At 33.3% G+C, this 8,891-nt stretch overlaps 1 pseudogene; it reads left to right on the top strand.

The window, feature by feature from the left end:
* The first annotated feature begins 2,524 nt into the window (after positions 1–2,524).
* Positions 2,525–8,120, top strand: LOC120264964 (annotated as a pseudogene).
* Positions 8,121–8,891: the final 771 nt, after the last annotated feature.

The raw sequence follows: 8,891 nt of genomic DNA, 5'->3' as shown, positions 1-8,891 counted from the left end.
AATCAATCCAATGGTTGCTACGAATATTAATAGATGACGTGTGCTTATATATATTGTAAATAATGTAAAAAATACTATAGAATTGACATTTCTAGCTGTTGATCCTTGGTGAAGTTCAGAATGAGAGCGGATGATAGCGTTCGATATATTTAGGAAATCCACGCATAGCCTATTTATGTTTATGCACTCCATCAAAATAAATAAATAAAAAAATAAATAAAACTACCGGTGACAATATATTTTTTGCCAACGACTATTTGGTCTATTGCATCGGGTCCTTTGCGTAGGGTGTTCGTCTCGAGTGTCGAGCGTGGCTCCCCAAGTTCGATCCTTATCTCGCAGCAGATGAGAGGCGGTTCGGCTGGTGAGTCGGCCCTCCTCACGTATTTCATCCCCGGGTTTTCGTCACATCACCTTTCTAAAAAATAAAAAAAAAAAAAATTCTAAGGAAAGCAATATGTGAAATTTTTAATACTTAATAACTAACTACCCTATTGAGAAGCGGTTGCTGGCAATATTTTTGAAATTAAAATAATTGTTGGCACTGTCATTTAAAAGGAAAAATGCAAAAATAAAATAAAATAAAAAAATCAGAATTTTCCCAACTTTGTGTGATGTGCTTCATTCGTTTTACTTTGTAAAACTACTCATCTTATTAATCCAACCAAACACACGAAAACAATTTTTTTTTATATATACATCTATTATTTCTTTTCTCATTTCTCATTGGTAAACAAAGAAGGCCAAATTCCATCAATCTTTAAAGACTTCTTTTTGAAACAATTAAAACTTAAAAAGGGGTGCATGTATCCATCTTCAACCATCTTTTTTTATTGGCCCCAGTATGCTTTTTTATTTTTTTTAAGTTTCTTGGTAGTCTCACCTCCTTTACCTCTCTCACACCCTTTACTTTATTGCCCTTCTTTTTAATTATAGTCCACATAGAATGCCTTGAGGTTGCACTACCTTCACTCATTCTTGCTTTTCCCCCCATGATTCTTTCTTTATCTTCTCATATGAATGGCCCCTTTTTAGACCAAATTGAAATCAATTGGTGAATATATTCTATCTTTTCATTGCCTCCAAGAATATTAGAGACAAAGAAAGAGGCTTTAGTTTTAGCTAAAACTTAATAGCCATTCTTGGTTGTTCAAAAGGCAATTAATTTAGTATCTCATTCCAATGATTGGTTTTCATTGATTGGTGTTGTCTCAGGGAATATGAAATGATAATGTTTAATTTTAGTAGAAATAGATTGAATAATATGGTCTGATTGACAGATAGTGAATGGGAATCAAGAGTTATATAATACCAACAACATAGGTTTAGAATAAAACCAAAGTTTTTAATTTATTCTGCATGATCAATGAGAACTTTGTTCATTCTTGTTCTCATTCTTTGGACATTTTATAAGATTGGACTTGAAAGAAGAAATGAGAATAAATGATTATGTATATTTTTTTTAAAAAAAGAAACTCAAAATTACATATATAGCCTCAATAAAGTTTCTATTTTTATGGACCCTAATAATAATATATTTATCCATTCAATTGTTATATTATATATTAAAAAAAATATGAACCAGAAATTTTATGGTATTTAAGTTAAAGGCAAAAAAAAGCATTCTTATAAAATAATTTCAAATTAAAACTCAATCCTATGATAGTACAACTTGAGATGAATGATCTCGATCATCTTTGTATATTAAGAGTATTTTTTGTTTTATTTGTTAGTTTGCCTTCATTATTAATGGGACAGATCCATCTCAAACTTCTAGTATTTTTTTTTTAATTCTATTTATTTTAATAAAAATGGTTAAGTCACTGATTCAATTTTCTTGAATTAATTTAAAATCATGATTTTTTTAAATTTAATAAGTTTAAAGCAAAATAAAATATAATAATTTAATAATTTAGTGTAACTATTTATTATTAACTATGATGTATATTAAATTTTTAGAAAATATACATAGAAGGAGAAATTTTCTAAGAATATATGTATAACATAATGTCTTAATCAAGACTTAACAGCTACTCCTTTCTAAATCAAGCATGCACACAAGAAGGATAGCTAATATTATTACCATATATGTATATATATATATATTTACAAATATATATGTATATATTTGATAATAATATCCCAGAAGAACAAAATTTATTTTGATGCTTACATAATCAGATAACATCAAATGGGATAAATTTACTCTGCTCATCATTAAATAAAAAAAAAAATTAAAAAGTAAGTAGATATTATACACAAATTGTTATAATAATCTCCTTTTTTTAAAAAAAAATTTAAAATTCCATTAGCAATTGATATGAATTGTTATATTTGTTGCTGCTACAAGCCTACAACTACATTACTGTTAGAAGAACATCTTTGAAACAGATTTATTTTATTATAATAATATTATTATTTTGAAATTATAGCTTTTTTTAATATAATTTTGTTTTTCATAAATACAACAACAAAACAAACAAAGACATCAATCCAAACTCCTCAATTTAGAACTTGTCTGAAAAATCAAATCAAACATTATTTATAATCAAAGTGCAGAAAAAGAGAAAGAGAGAGATAAAAAAAAGAAATGTTTAATGAAGGAAGTGCTAGTTGTGCAACTCTTCCTAAATTTTGTTGAGCTAAAAAAGACAGGCTGTGAAGTGAGACATCATTCCAAACTCTTCCCCCATTCCTTCCTCTCTCCAATCTGTTTCCCAACCAACAACCCAAATTCCCACACAACATATGCCCCCTTCCTCCCTCTTCTTCCTTCCCTTTGATCCATTTCCCTCAGAATTTCCTCAAAAAGTTTCAACTTTTTCTTCTGCCCTTTCCCTTCTTCTCACTCTTCATATTCCAAAATTCTTCCTTTTTCTCTTTTGATAAAAAAAGATTTGATTTTTACTTGTTTTTTGCTTTGTTGGTTTGGTTGCGTTTTTCTTGGTGTTTTGGGGTTGCATTTGTGTTGATTTTGAGGATTTCTGAAGGAGTTTTGGGTTTTCCATGGGATTGTGCCATGGGAAGCCAGTTCAGAACCCTCAAGAGGAGGAGGAGAGTCGTGAGGTTCCGCTTCCTGGAAAGGAAGAACCATTGCCGGACTTGGGGACGCCGAGAGAACAACAAAAGTTCCCGTTTTGCAGCCCCAGTCCGCTGCCGGGTTCGTACAAGAGCTCACCGGCGAATTCAGGGGTGAGTTCGACGCCGTTGCGGTTCTTCAAGAGGCCGTTTCCTCCGCCATCGCCGGCGAAACATATCAAGGCGCTGCTTGCTCGCCGGCATGGTTCGGTGAAGCCAAATGAGGCGTCGATCCCTGAAGGGAGCGAGAGTGGAGCTGGGTTTGGATAAGAATTTTGGGTTTTTGAAGCAGTTCTTTGCGAAGTATGACCTTGGGGAGGAGGTGGGCCGTGGGCATTTTGGGTATACGAGCTCTGCCAGAGGGAAGAAGGGGGAGATGAAAGGTGTGGAGGTTGCTGTTAAGGTTATTTCCAAAGCCAAGGTTTGCACTTTCATTCAAATCTATCATTTGTTTTGAATTGATGTTACTTATCGCAAAAAGATTGAATTTTGTTTGCTTGATTTGATTGATGCATGCATAAAATTCACAAAGGTTCATATTTATAGAAATTATTGTGTTCTTTTTATCTGTTGATGATTTAAGCTTCTTTGTTGTCACAAACGATTTCAGATTTCACATAGTATGTTCTTGTTTGCACGTTCTTCTATGCTTTGATCTGGAGTTTTATTTGTGCCCCCCTTGTTCTGTGGAATAATTAACATGCTGCCAGCTGGTGGTATTGTTCTATTTCAAACGTACCACACAATCTAGCTAGAAGTTGTTATTTTTAAAGCTGGCATCTCTTGAATGTTGTTTATTGTTTGGCTTTATCATAATGCGCCACATATAGTATGTACCATTGTACATCACTTTTCCTTTTGGTGGTGGTTATGTATCCACTTTGGTTGGTTGGTTCTTGTTATTGATTGTGTGTGTTGACAGTAGATGCAGAAGTTCTAGTTGTGATTCACCCTTGGTTTCATTGGCATGGTGTACTAGCCATTAAGGGTGATGCCGCAATTTAATAACCTTTTTGTCTGGATGTCCTGTTAACTATGAAAAGGATGATGTAATGGGTTATGTAGTCATTGCTATGAATTTTTTCTATTGGAAAATGTTTGTCTGAACCATATTTATTATAACCAATCTAGTTGTTTAGCATGACTATCATTTATGTGATGCACGCTATCATGATGTGTATATGTGAGATCTATGATACTTTTTCCTGAAAACTAAATCTTCTTGCATTTATTATAACATCATTTATTAAGTTGTCTGTATTTTTCAACTTGAGGTAAGGAGTTATTTTCCCTCAATAAATGTTGTGTTAATAGCTCATGAAGCCTTCCTGCAATTTAAGCTGAGTCTTTTACTTGTGTATAGCCATATTTGGCTTCCTTTATCCATTCTTTTGGTCTTCTGTGGCCTATGACTCTCAATGATATTGCAATATTAATACCAGGGAGGCCAGCATCCATCATGAGAATGGTGTTTTCATATGAATGTGATTATGCATCAGCTTACTCAATATCCGACCTGTGGTATATTCTTTCTACCAATTATACAAACATGATACTGTTGTTATATATGGTAACATGCTGCTTGCCATTTAGATGTGCATTGATTATAAATATAAATAAAGTGATTTGACTATATGAGTGCAACATATGATCATTTCAACTAATAAATGGTTACTCTTTGGCAGATGACAACAGCGATTGCCATTGAAGATGTGAGACGAGAAGTCAAAATATTGAGCGCTCTGACTGGGCATAAGAATTTAGTCAGATTCCATGATGCCTATGAGGATGATGACAATGTTTATATAGTGATGGAGTAAGTTGTAGCCTTTATTTATTTACTTGTTTGGCTTTGATTTCTTTAGCTATTTTATTAATCAGGTAGTGAAGCTATGTGTAGAGTGCATTATTTAATCATTAAGTTGACATGTAAAACCATCTATAGACTTAATTGTGCACAAGAAAAATCAAGTATTTCTTGTGCCATCTCTCCTATGTATCTATGTTACATTTCTTTGGTACATGACTTTATGCCAATTTTAGACTTCTAAGTTTAGCGTTTGTGTGAACAATATTACTTAGTTCCAGATTATACAGGAATTGGAATGGAAACTGTGAGTTGGATGTGTGCTGGGGTGGGAAAAAATGTTCTCTCCTTCACAGTTTTACTTTCTATCTGTCTTATTGATAGGAAAAAACAAATGGAACACCAAGAAGACCTACGTCACCTTTCCCCTTGTCTCCTCTTGTTTTATTATCGTCAAATTTCATTCATTATTCTCTTGTAGAGATTTTGGTTAGAATACAATTGTGCTCAGTTCCAGGCAAATCACCTTACTGGGTTTATGTTTATCAGAGAAAAAGCTCAAGGGACACATGCTTCTCAGGGTAAGCTGACTTTCAAGACTACATAGATATGAGAATATTTAAAATGAAAGATGATGAATAATTTTTCTAGGTAATACAAAGCTCTGGCAGGTTAAAATTATAAGTGATTCCATCTAGCTTATTTCTGAGTTAAGTTGACTGGTTGATCATACTATTAGAAATTCATGAGATATAAAAGATTTGGCCTTGGGTTGCAGTGTGAAAGCAGAATCTATGGTGTTATGACGCCCTGAAAGATTTCTATATATATATATATATATATCTTTTAACACTATCTGATCAACTCCTGAAGTTTGTACGTTTTTTTCTTTGTACTTTCAGGTTATGCAGAGGGGGGGAGCTATTGGACAGGATTCTTGCTAGGTATTTATCCCTAATACCATTAACTAATCAAATAACTATTCAGGTTTTTGTTAGTGCTTATTGACTTTTCTTTTATTTGTACGATTGATGATCAGTTCTATTTCTATAAATTTACTTTATTCCTAGGGGTGGAAAATATCCTGAGGAAGATGCAAAGACTGTCATGGTTCAGATATTGAGTGTTGTTGCCTTTTGTCATCTTCAAGGAGTTGTGCACCGTGACCTCAAGCCAGAGGTGATTTGCTAAATCTTTTTCTGTCAGAATCTGGGAGTTTCTTAATATGTATCCTTATACCTTCATCTATTGCTTTGTGATTCAGAATTTTCTTTTTACTGCCAAAGATGAGAACTCTGCCTTGAAGGTTATAGATTTTGGATTGTCAGATCTCGTCAAGCCAGGTTACACTTATATTTCAACCAGCTACTTGAAATCCCTCAATCCAGTTGCTGTCTGTATAATGTGTTTCGATTTATTCTTACTGTGTAGATGACAGACTAAATGACATTGTGGGCAGCGCCTACTATGTTGCTCCTGAAGTTTTACATAGATCTTATGGCACCGAGGCAGACATGTGGAGTATTGGTGTGATTGCATACATTCTGCTCTGTGGAAGCCGTCCTTTTTGGGCCAGGACAGAATCAGGAATTTTCAGAGCTGTTCTAAAGGCAGAGCCAAACTTTGAAGAAGAACCTTGGCCTTTATTGTCTCATGAAGCTAAAGATTTTGTCAAGAGGTTGTTGAATAAGGACTATCGCAAGAGAATGACTGCCGCCCAGGCTCTCGGTAAGCTCCTCTTGTCTTATTGTGATCAACTTATTTGCTCATAAAATTTTTACTAACTGATAAATACCATTAATAGGTCACCCATGGCTCAACAATCGCCAAGATGTTAAGATTCCTCTGGACATTGTAGTTTATAAGCATATAAAGGCTTTTATATGTTCGTCTTCCTTGAGGAAATCAGCATTGAAGGTAATTTTCATTCATTTTCAAATTTGAAAGTAAAGATAAGTGCTTGCTTATGTTTTGACCAGATTTGCATGGATGTACCTTTAAGACTTCAATTCAGTAAACATTCAGTTACTAACTTGTGTATCTTTCAGGCTGTGGCAAAGACTTTGACTGTAGCCCAGTTATTTTATTTACGAGAACAGTTTGCACTATTAGGACCAAACAAGGGTGGATATATCTCTTTGCAAAATTTCAAGGCGGTTAGTTTTGATTCACCTTATTCTTTTATGTTCTTCAATGTTAGGAGTTCCTAACTTCTGCTGAATACCTTCAGGCATTAATGAAATTCTCAACCGATGCAATGAAGGACTCAAAGCTACTTGATTTTGCGAATACGGTAAGTGTGAGCAATTTCCTGTATCGCTTACTTCAGAAGACACAATATTCTGATCACTAACTTTTCTTTTTTTTTTTTTAAACAAATCTAGCTAAGCACACTTCCTCATAAAAAGATGGATTTCGAAGAATTTGCTGCTGCTGCAATAAGCATATATCAATTGGAAAGCCTGGATACCTGGGAGCAACATGCTCGTCGTGGATATGAATTCTTCGAGAAGGATGGAAACCGACCTATCATGATTGAGGAGCTTGCATCAGTAAACCACTTAACCTTCGACAATCATTCACCTGAATTCTGCACCTGTTACATTTTCAATTCATTACTGAAACCTTTCTGCAGCCAGGTGGATAACATTGTTTTGTTTTCACAGGAGCTTGGTCTTGGTCCATCAGTACCTGTTCATGTTGTTCTCCAAGACTGGATACGTCATGCCGATGGAAAACTGAGTTTCTTAGGCTTTGTCAAACTTCTACACGGTGTCTCTTCTCGCCTAATACCAAAAGCTCAGTAGAATTCAGTCATATAACTACATAGATTCATCGTCACAGACTCACAAGCAGGATAAGGAGGGAAACCCGGCAAATAGATTTCGAGGTCAGTAAGTCCATGAAAGCTGAAGAACACAGGAAGTTAGCAGACGAGCCGACTAAAGAATGTACAGATGAAAGAATAGTAACATTAGCAGGAAGATGAAATGGGAATTGAGGTCTGTTTGATGTTTCATCATGTGATGATCCTTTTTCTCTAAATAAGATACCACGCTCTTTAACATGTGAATTTGTCAAGATTTTACTGAGAATTAGTCACCATAGAAACTTGGAAGCAAAGTAGTTGGAGCATATCAATGTATGGTTGATGTCTTAATTGAATCTTAGATGTGGAAAAAGAAGTTTAATTACCATTCTTGTTACAGATATAGTGTGATCTGGTTGCTAGTTCTATGTGGTGGTTAGCTGGTGTTTGTTTGTTGGAAGTTAGTACTCCATGTAGTTAAAAGTTAAGTGAGTCCAAAAACCATTGTTTGGTGGAGGAATGATTGCATGAAATCAGTGACATCTTGTCAGATTTAGATTAATAAATAAAAATAAAATTATTCTTAAAAAATTAAATTGAAATAGTTAAAATAATTTAATATAATTGAAAAATATATATTTATATAAAGAAAATGGCATACATATAATATGTAAAGTAACACATCCTCTGTAACATGTCCTTAAAATACATCTAACTTTATATATGTATTTTTAAAATTTAGATTTATAAATATCACTAATCAAACACAAAATATTACAGAATTTTCAATTACATTTAATTAAAAACTAGATTTTACCCTCCTAGATTTTTAAATATAAAGCAAGATAACCAGAAATTCACTACATTTGAAATTTTAACAATGAAAAATTTAGTAAGTTATATAAAATATGATTATTTGTCCTAATTTAAATTTTGATACTACTCTTTAGCACCAAGACTGTTTAGAAAATTTTGATACTACTCTTTAGAAAATTTAGTAAGTTATATAAAATATGATTATTAGTTGAATTTTTGCTTTTGGAAATCTAAATTTATTTTCAGTATAAATCAGCAATAATGTTTAATTAAATTATTAATTAAACTTTGTGAAAAGATTTTGTCTAATTAAAAAGCTAGTCCAGATGTGCATGTGGACATGTGGTTGGAGTAAGTTGAAATAAATTAAATTATCTAAAA

The sequence above is a fragment of the Dioscorea cayenensis genome, chromosome 7 (assembly GCF_009730915.1).
Source record: "Dioscorea cayenensis subsp. rotundata cultivar TDr96_F1 chromosome 7, TDr96_F1_v2_PseudoChromosome.rev07_lg8_w22 25.fasta, whole genome shotgun sequence".
NCBI classification, from domain to species: domain Eukaryota; kingdom Viridiplantae; phylum Streptophyta; class Magnoliopsida; order Dioscoreales; family Dioscoreaceae; genus Dioscorea; species Dioscorea cayenensis.
This window is presented reverse-complemented; position numbering and strand designations above follow the sequence as displayed.